The following is a 10,688-nucleotide window of genomic DNA, read 5'->3' on the forward strand; positions in this document are numbered from 1 at the left end:
TACACTATATACTGAAATTGAGGAAGACAGCAGAAAGGGACCTTAAGAAGCGTAGCAGGGCGCAGGGCCCTAGTGTCTGCCTTGGCCTGATGGATTGCACCAAACATGTCATGGGCTGGTCCCTTCAGCAAAAGCAATGAGTTTATCGGTCAGGCCTTACCGCTCCAAGTTCAGCTAAAATGCCAAATGGGAAACTATAAATCAAACAGCACTGCGGTTAAAATAAGTGTCCGACCACATTATCGTCTTATAAAAGAATGCCAGTTCAACATAATGGCCTGGTTCAGATGTCTTAAGAGCTACAGTCGGAGGTTCTGGAAGGCGCTAAAGACTCTTGAGCTCTATTCGCACACACTCTCTACTTCATATTCTCTCAACATAGTTGGCCATGGTGCCCAAATTGGCAAATGATAGTTAGCGCCTTTGCCTCTAAATCAGGGGTTGGGAACCTGGGGGCTGGCTCTGACCTGCTAAGCCGCTGCAGGGAGCTTCTCAGGGCCTTGCAAAACCCAGGCAATCCATCCATCACAGACTTGGTAACTTAAATCCATTGACTTTGATCAGTCTACTCTGAGTATGACATGTTTGGGTATCACTGCAGTTATTAAAGACACAGGAACACAAAGACACTGAAAAGTCTAAACCAAGGAGAATGTTAAAGCCAGTGATATTTTTTCAAGAAAAAGAGGTGCCGGAACTCACCATGAACGCCTCCCTTGTTCCCTTATAATGGCAATGGTGTCTACCTGAGAGGTGCCGGAACTGAGTTCCGGCGAGTTCCGGCTGAAAAAAGCCCTGGTTAAAATACTAGTTCCACATTATTATTATTTTACAGTCATACCTCGGGAAAATGTCCTTCAAGTTAAGTATTTTCGGGTTGCGCTGTGTGCGCATGTGCAAACAGTCAAAATGATGTCACGCGCATGCGTGGAAGCGGCAAAATGCGACCCACGCATGTGCAGATGTGGGTTGCGCTCGCTTCAGGATGCGAACGGGGCTCCGGAACGGATCCTGTTCGCATCCCGAGGTACCACTGCATTTAAAAAAACCTAGAAAGACTGAAGTCACTTCCAGGCTGCAACACTATCAAAGAGAAGATTTGACAACACTCACAGCTAGCTAATTTTAGATAATTATTGTTAATTTCCACCCACCGCCTTTACCGAATGAGCGAACTACAATGAAGGCACACTAAATCTTATTGGTTTAAGTGCTCTTGTCCTAACTGGGCTTTGTTGGGATTCATTCGGCCCAGTGAATGGTAACTATGTTATGCAACCAAAACAAGAGCCCACGACACCCATTCCGAACAATATTCTTTCTGTTCAGAGAGCAAAGTGCTGGTGCAAGGCGAGCGAAGGTTCCACAGGCCAGCAATAAATTCTCTTGTAACACAGTCTATTATGTTTGTCTGTTTGGAGCTGGAAATAGCTGGGGAGCCTTTCAGGTTGCACTGGGGCAAGTCCCATAATTCTCGTTACAGGGTTTTCATGTCCTGTCACTTGTGGCATAGTAATGGGCTGAGATAATGTTTAGATTGCCATGCTAACGTGTTCGGATGGCTCCCTACTGAGCAGTTTTAGAGGGAGTGCTCTACATACAACTCCAGAAACACACACACACACATCCCTATTCTAAGGATGAAGGAGCCGCAACATTTGCAGAATCAAATGTTTTAAACAAGGTAAGGTGTACCAGCTATTTACCACAGGATGCTTCCTTTTCTTTATATTACCTTTGGTTACTGATGGTTGTCCATCTAATTTCTCCACATTTTGAGATGCAGTTCTTCAGCCCAATAACGTGGACCAAACGTGTGTCTTGAAGTAATCATAAGGTGCATATGCAAGTGAAAATAATGTACAAAAGGCATTCTATTAGGGGAAATTACTTGCAAAAATGTGCATTTTAGGCAAAACGGCATACAGGAATGGTGAGAAATGCATGCTTTTATAAAACTCTCTTTTAGAAAAAAAAAAGTTTGCAAACTGTTTTGGAAATTTAGCACACTGAACCTAAGACTGAAAAAAAATAAGAATCAGAGAGAAACCAAAATTGAAGGATTCACTCATCCCTTATTTTATCTACACTGTCATGACGGTGCAAAGAGATTAGTGGTCAATGGGTGTGATCCCGAACGTATCAAATGTTGTAGCAGTTTGCTACCAAATACCTACTTTCCTAGAGTTGTCCCTGACAGTAGGGAAGAGGGCCAAATTGAGAGGGCTGCATTCAGACCCCTGGCCGGAAGTTCCCAACTTCTGCCTTACGCGGTCTGTGCCCTCATACATTCTTTTAAATGCCTGAATGGCTTGTTACATTGACATTAAACGGACTCATATGCTTGTTCCTGTGCTATGCATTCATTTCATGTTCACCCTAATTCAGTTGCATATACACTATACAGCCTGCAGAATAAATGTTTGGCAGTGGTGAGCCATGTGCTGAAAACTCCCACCTCGCACCTTGTTCCTGTGCATCTGTGCCAGGATGTCTGCTTTCTGTTAGACTAAAGCTGTGTGCAAACTTCCCTCTCCCGTTGCTCCAGTGAGAAGCAAAGGGAGAGTTCATAAAGTACTTTGCTAACCTTAAATCACAGCCGGCATAGCATGGAGTGATCTGGGACCAGCCCCCCACACTGAGCCCTAAGAGTAAATACCCTGACAAAGTGAGCACATCAGCGTGTTCTGCAATCTGATGGCTGGGGTCAACATCTCAGTGGGGTATGAATCTTGAAGCAACTGACAACCAGCTTGTGCAGTGCATTGGATCTCACACATTACCTGGCTGCGCATTGGGACAGGAATCGCGTGCTGCTGATCTCTGCTCTAAATATTCATGTCACAGAAAAGAGCAATTAACACCAACGCCAAATCATCCTTCAGACTCAGCTGCTGCTTGTGTCGAAACACCATCCACCAGAGATGGCCAACTCCCTCGGAAATGAATCAATTTGATTCAAGAAGAAGGTATTTCTTCTTGAATATTTCTTGAGCCAACTCAAGGGGTTAAGGCAAGGAGAGGGAACCTCATGTCTGGGGGGCCAAATGTGGCCCTCTGAGTCTCTCTACGTGGCCCCCGGGACTCAGAATAATAATTATTTATTATTTATACCCCACCCATCTGGCTGAGTTTCCACTGCCACTCTGGGTGGATCCCAACAGAATAATAATAATAATAAAGAGATAAAACATCAAACATTAAAAACTTCCCTAAAGAGTGCTGCCTTCAGATGTCTTCTACAAGTCAGATAGTTGTTTATTTCCTTGACATCTGATGGGAGGGCGTTCCACAGGGCGGGAGCCACTACTGAGAAGGCCCTCTGTCTAGTTCCCTGTAACGTGGCTTCTCACAGCGAGGGAACCACCAGAAGGCCCTCCTCGGAGGTGGACTTCAGTGTCCGGGCAGAACAATGGAGGTAGAGACGCTCTTTCAGGTATACTGGGCCAAGGCCATTTAGGGCTTCGAAGGTCAGCACCAACACTTTGAATTGTGCTCAGAAGCGTACTTGGGAGCCAATGTAGGTCTTTCAGGACTGGTGTTTTGTGGTCTCAGTGGCCACTCCCAGTCACCAGTCTAGCTGCCGCATTCTGGATTAGTTGTAGTTTCCGGGTCACCTTCAAAGGTAGCCCCATGTAGAGCGCACTGCCGTAGTCCAAGCGGGAGATAACTAGATCATGCACCACTCACTTCAAGACACTTACCCTCCCCAGACCCCAGGCCCAAGCACCACCGCCCTGCCAATCTTTTTTATATTTATTTTTATATTTTACAAGGTTGTTATTGTACTTCACCAGATACCTTCTGCCAAAAATCGTTCAATATAGAACAGTGAAAAAACATACATTTTAGAGAAACATTATCCCTATTGCATCTCCAACAGTTAAATACCTTAGATAACCCTTTTCTAAACAAATGTAATGGGGTACAATATATTCTAAATCAGGGATCAGCAACGTGCGGCCCACAAAGACCGTTTTACCAGCCCATGAGCCACCCCTGAACTGAGCCACCCACTAAGCAAGTCCCGCACACACTGCGCTAAAGCGGGGACTCGCTGAGTGGCACCGGAAATTGCATCTGTGCATGCGCAGATACTGGAAATCACATCTGCGCATGTCCAGACGCCGAAGATTGCTTCTGCGCAGGTGCTATTTTTGGTGTCTGGGGATGCGCAGAAGCAATTTCTTGCACCTCGGACATGCGCAAACGCGATTTCTGGCGTTGTGCTGCGCTAGTCCAGCCCACAGACAATCTCCGTGGGAATGATCCAGCCCATGGCCGGTAAACCTTGCCGACCCCTGTTCTAAATATTATTTTTTATTGTATGAGTCTCAATTTAAGATCCAGAGACACCCTTGTTATAGCAGTTAAAACAGTTTCCCACTGTGTGGTCGAAATCGAGATCTCTAATTCTTTATTCCAATCCTCCCTCGGTACCTGTATATCAAATTGATTTGCTAATAACAAAGATTTATATATACTGATGGCCAGTTTTTTTGTTGCGTAAGAATTCATCAACTGCTTCAGTCCGCCTGTTGCTGCCCATGCTGCCGGACACGTGAAGGGGCTTTCTGAGAGGGGTGCTCTTCCTTCAGGACAGAGTCCTTCCGATTCAGGATGGATAAAAGAAAGTTCTTCTTTAAATAGAATAAGCCCACAACATCTACACATTTAACTTGTGCGCATTCAGCTTTTCGCGCTTGACAAAAAAAGAAAGAAAATTAAAAGGGGGTAGAAAGCAGGCAGGCATCTGGGGGGAAAGGCTTTGGCAATTGAACCCGGTGTGTTTTGATTATGGCTTTGTTTTAAGGTCCCCACACACTGCACATTAATGTGCTTGTAGGACCAGGTGGTTCAATTGGTATGTGAATAGCTGAACTATAAATTGTGGCATACCATTATCCAGAAGTGTTCTAAATGAGCGAGTATTTAGTTCATCTTTCTTGTTACCTGTTCAGCACTTTTTGGATAATTCTTATAGTGGAATGCTGCCTCCTGCTGGATCGAACAGAACATGGCAAAGGGAATGTGCTTCATTTATGAGACGTACTTAATTTTCACCAACAGGATGGCTATATTTAACCATTAGAAACTAAAGGGTAGATTTTCCGAAGACATCAGAAGTGACACACTTATATTGATGCTTTCTATTTATGTATCCAGATATATACCCACACCACTTAATAAAAACCTCTAAGGAGTTTACATACTTTTAAAAAGCAAATACACATAAAAACATGGGTAAAGCCATCAGTTCTAAAACAAATCTACATAATAAAATTACATATCTGGATAAACTTGTCTGAACAAAAAAGTTTTTGGGAGGTGTTGAAAACTTTACAGCAAAGGTTCCTGCGGGAAATTCAAGGGGATAGGTGCTGCCACACTGAAGGGTCAATTTCTGGCAATTGCAGAACAAACATTATGTAGCACTTGAATAAGTTCCACCGATTGAAGCTGTCAAGTGGGCACATATGGGCTAAGATAAACTGGTCCCAAGCTGTTGAAGGTTTTATTTGCTGATTGTTGGCACCCACCTGGCATTTGGCGCGACAATGGAGGAGGGTGCCTTTGGGGGTGAAGTCAAACTGTTGCAGTTGGGGTTGTAGAGGCAGATATGGAAGAGGAAAATGTCTTGTCGTATCTGGTGCAGATGAAGGGGCCTGCCTGCTATCAAATTGGCAGTATTACCAGAGGAAAAACTAGAACAGAGAATATATGAAGAATTTCTCAACTTTGTCTAAAAACTGTTTTGGTGAAATGCCGGAAGGCAGGAGCAATGCTGGATGAGAAAGAATGGGGAAACTGGGTTATCTGTCATCACACCTTTCCCGTTCTGCAAGATACAAAGCATCTCACAAAACCCAATCCTGTGTGTGCTTGACTTTAAGTCCCACAAAGGGTACCTAGGACTCAGTTATACAGTTGCAAATAAAACATTTTAAGGGTGTTTTAAGTGCAATATACAATGTGACACTAGATGGAGATGGTGAGCCTTATGGAAAATTCAATGTGTTTTTAAAAACGCTTTTAAAAAAAGCATTTTCAGAACTTTTAAAATATGTGTGTAGATTCCACCTTAGCATGTGAGAGAGAAACAGTCACCAAAAGAACTGACTCAAAGCATGTGTGGTTGCTTTTAAATCAAAGTGAAGATGCTCTGATTCTCAGCACATCCTGAATTTCACAAACTGGACTGCACAATCAGACTGAGTCCCACTACTGCACACAGCAGATAGGAAAATTTCAGGGTCATCAAGAGTGGAAAAGTCCACACAGAGGAATGTTGCACTTAAGCCTAATCACTATTGTTTGAGCCCAGGCGGAGACCCCCTCCTTTCTTGGTGACTGAACGAGACCTCAGCTTAGGCACTGGGCGTGTATCCCTCTCAAACCTCCAGCTGGGGGAGCTGAGGCACAGCAGGGTTAATAAGCCTGATCACTATTGTTTCTCAGCTACCGTTTCCAAAACTTTTAGTTTGCCACTGAACCGAGAGAGTTCAAAAGTCTCATACATAACTGCTGTGCTCACCTTGATTCTCCAAACAGTGAGACCCGACCTCCTTTGGAATGAGGTCACCAGAAGCCTTTAAACATACAGTATGTAAACATACATTTATACAGGTTGAACATAGATGAAGGGGCAACATTAAACCCCAAGTTCGCAGCATTCACACCCAGTCTTTAAGGGAGCAACTGGCAGCCCTAGATACTGTTAGGCTTTTCGGAGTCTAAACTCAGCCCTCTAACTCTCTCCTGTGTCTGTCTCAAAGAAACAGAGTCTGTCCTTTCCTTTCTAACACTTATTAGCCAGGTGAGAGGCATCCCCCGTTCCAGAACCCATTGTTAAAACCAGCTACAGTATTGTGAACCATCAATAAAGCCCACCTACCGGGTGGTGCTATGGGTTAAACCACAGAGCCTAGGGCTTGCTGATCAGAAGGTCAGCGGTTCGAATCCCCGTGACAGGGTGAGCTCCCGTTGCTCGGTCCCTGCTCCTGCCAACCTAGCAGTTCAAAAGCACATCAAAGTGCAAGTAGATAAATAGGTACCACTCCGGCGGAAAGGTAAACGGTGTTTCCGTGCAGTGCTCTGGTTCACCAGAAGTGGATTAGTCATGCTGGCCACATGACCCGGAAACTGTCTGCGAACAAATGTTGGCTCCCTTGGCCAGTAAAGAGAGATGAGCACCGCAACCCCAGAATCGGTCGCAACTGGACCTAATGGTCAGGGGTCTCTTTACCTTTTACCTAAGAAAAAGGGATCTGCCAAACTAAACTGGCTCAATACATTTGACCCATATGAGCAGCTGCCTTCTTACAAACACAGAATCACAGGGTAGAAAGGGACCCCAGGAGTTCATTTAGCCCAGCCCTTAACAATAGGATTGCTGAACACAAATTCCAAGTGTGAATGGCAAAAGGCAGCCATTGCAATAAAAGAATATGGCTTTGAATGAATGTTCGGACTTGTCAGATGAAGCGACATTGCCCTGCGCCATGCCTGGAATGAAGGTCAATCTGTCAGACTGAGCGATACACACAGCATGCACACATTACAAAATAGTTGCACTCTTCATCTCCGCAAGAAATTGTCCCTGCAAACTGAATACCTCTGTGTAGGATTCATTTGTCAACTGCATTGGTAAGGACGGTTATGTGAAACCAAATAATTCCACTAGATGGCACAAGATTATTGGCGTTGGAGCACAACTAAAACGAAGTTCTACTGACCTGCAGATTCTACCTAAAAGCAAAATGCAAGCTTAGTTTTCCGTTCAAGCTCTGTTTAGGCCCAAAGTACAGCTTACAAGCTAAAGAGGAGGTGCAGACCTTTGTTCAAAGTGAAAGCTCAGATTGTAGCCCTGCCTTAAAATTTGACTGTTTAAGTTTGGAAAAGTGCACACCGAGGCAGGAGTATTGTGGCATCTGAATATAGACTGCATTTTTAATCAAGGCTTATATTGGCTTATATCTTGATCAGGTTCCTAAATTAAATGGGCTTAGATTTTCAAATGTTTCATGCCAGGCAGAAGACCAGCTGCTTAGAGAACCTTGGCAATGTTTTCCTCCTAGACAAGGGGCCCCTTGATTTATAGCAGAAAACAATTCTCAAAGTCGTAAAAAGGGGGAATTACAGGCTGAGAGTGAGGACACTGACCCTACATGTTACAGAAGATAAAAAAGGCAGAGATAAACATAATTAGGAATGAGTAAATAGTAAAATAATACCAATGTGCCTCCCAGTAAAATGAGCCAGATCTTCTTTCTAAGGTTAAAAGGCCAAGACCAAATGGAGAAGCATCTAGCTGGCAGAAAGAGAGCATTTTTGGGAGAGCATTTTTGGGAAGTCTTTTTAAAGCTGTTTCTTTCTTAAACTGAGAGAGTTAAAGGGCAATAAATGTTGGGAAGAGCTAATGGGAAAAGCAGCTGGCTGAAGGGGGGGTGTAAACTGAAGAGGCTTCTTTTGAAGCTGTTTTTTACTGAGTTCCTTTTTTACTTTACAAAGGCCTTATTCCTTTTAAAAGGCTACCTATGTTATGTATTAAATATATTGGCTTAAATGTAATTATGCAAAGGATTTAAGAAATGCTAGATTCTTATTTCATATAGTTGTAAGAGTTGTATTTATCCTGAAATTAAGTCAGCCACCAGCCTAGCCCCCCTGCCAGACAGGAGACGCCATCCAAGCAGTCCTGATATATAGTTGTCAGGCATTTGTTTAGAAACCTTCAAATGAAGGAGATCTTTCAATGTTGATGTGAACTCAAGATCCTTGACATATGTTTAAGATAAAAATTTAAGATTAACCATTTGTTTTGGAGGGCAATAGGGCAAGGAGGGCAAGAGGTGAGCTGGTAATTAAGATTCCTTGTTGAGACACATGTAAGATATATTACTACTTATTTGTCATTTATAGATGTAACAATATATAGCTCTTTGTGTTCCATATAAGGACAGGAGGATATGGGTGTATCTTTTAGGATTGGTTATAGCAATCAGCCAATAGGAAATTCAACCAGGCTGATTGGACAGAGGCAGCCAAAGGAGGAGCAAAGGGGGCTGAGGGAATATAAGTGCTGGCCATAATGGCAGGAGGCCAGGCCAGAGCTTGGTAACCATATACCACTGTGCCTCTCATTTATTTGTCTGACAAATAAATTATTATTTTAATTTCTCTATTGCTGCGTTGAATATTTCATTCCAGCTAAGCGTTAACCACAAGCAGGGTGCTACAGTATAATGAGCTGAACATTTGAATTCCCAGAGGAGCGTTCACACCCTCTCCTTAATCCTCACTCAGTCGTCCATTAGAGTGTCTGACTAGGACCTGGGAGATCAGGGTTCAATCCCTACTCAGCCACAAAGCTCACCTTGGACCAGTCACTGCCTCTTGGCCTAACCTACCTCACAGGGTTGTTGTGGGGACTGAGGAGGGGAGAACCACGTATGCCATCTTGAGCTCCTCAACGGAAAAACTGAGATATAAAGGCATTTTTAAAAATAAATAAATCACCATTTCCAGGAAGGGGAGGGGAGTGTGAATTGATTTAACAACACCTCCCCCCTTTAAATTTCCACTCACTTGAGTCTAGAGCACTTGATTCACACACTTGTTTTTAAGTAAGCGCCTGCTACTTTAAATGGCTGCTACAACAACTAGGGGAAGCCAGCCAGGAATGTGGCTAGCCACAGCTGACAAAGCATCTCAGTCCCAATGACAAAGGGTCAAAGTTAAACAGGCAGGTGAGTTAGCCACCTGTGTGACTTTAGCAACAGGATAAGGCCAGAGGAATCAACATTCCCCTTTTCTTATCTCACAGGTTGCAAATTTCCAAGTAAACAGCCCTAATTTACCGTATTTTTCCGTCTATAAGATGCCCCCATGTATAAGACGCTCCCTGTTTTGGGGGACTCAAAAATACACAGTCCACCCTCGGCACTATCTGTGTATAAGACACCCCCTAATTTTCGACATTATTTTTAAGTGGGGAAACCTAGTCTTATACATGGAAAAATACGGTATTTAAAAAAATAAAATAAAGCAGTTATGAAGGTAGTTAGCTGCCAGAGATGTGGCCATGATCTGGTGTGCTGCAGAGTTAAATGTCCAACAATTTGCCTGCAGGTAGTAGTTGTGTGCAGTGCTTTTTATCTGGAGGGACACATGCCCCTAAACATTTTGTGAATCTAAGTTTGGCTTCATTGAGGGGTGGTTTTTCAATATGAGTAGAAAAATGAGAGTACCTCTAAACTTTTTTTTTAGGGTAAAAAAGCACTGGTTGTATGTGTGATAGGTATAAGGAGATATTGACCAAAAAGGCTGGCTACTATGAACTAGGCAATAGAGTATAATAGCCAGCCAAAGGTCATAAGAGAAAACACATGTGACCCTTAGATGGGAACAACCATGAAGATGTTGACTCAGAGGACACCAGCTGCGAAAAGGGAACGTTCAGTGCTAGGGATTGTTAAGAAATGGAAAATGAAACTGCCCAATTCATGATGCTTTTATGCAGATCTATGGCGTGGCCACATGTGGAATGACATCCGTAGTTCTGGTCACTGTGGGAACATTTATATAATTTAGCAGAGTTTAAAGAATCCCCTATTTGAGTTTATGCAGCGACAAGCGGGTTGCTAACTCGTTTGAGTCCTATCAATAATTATACCTTCCTGGTTGAT

Source organism: Podarcis vaucheri (assembly GCF_965113315.1).
Source record: "Podarcis vaucheri genome assembly, chromosome: 5".
In the NCBI taxonomy this organism is placed as follows: domain Eukaryota; kingdom Metazoa; phylum Chordata; class Lepidosauria; order Squamata; family Lacertidae; genus Podarcis; species Podarcis vaucheri.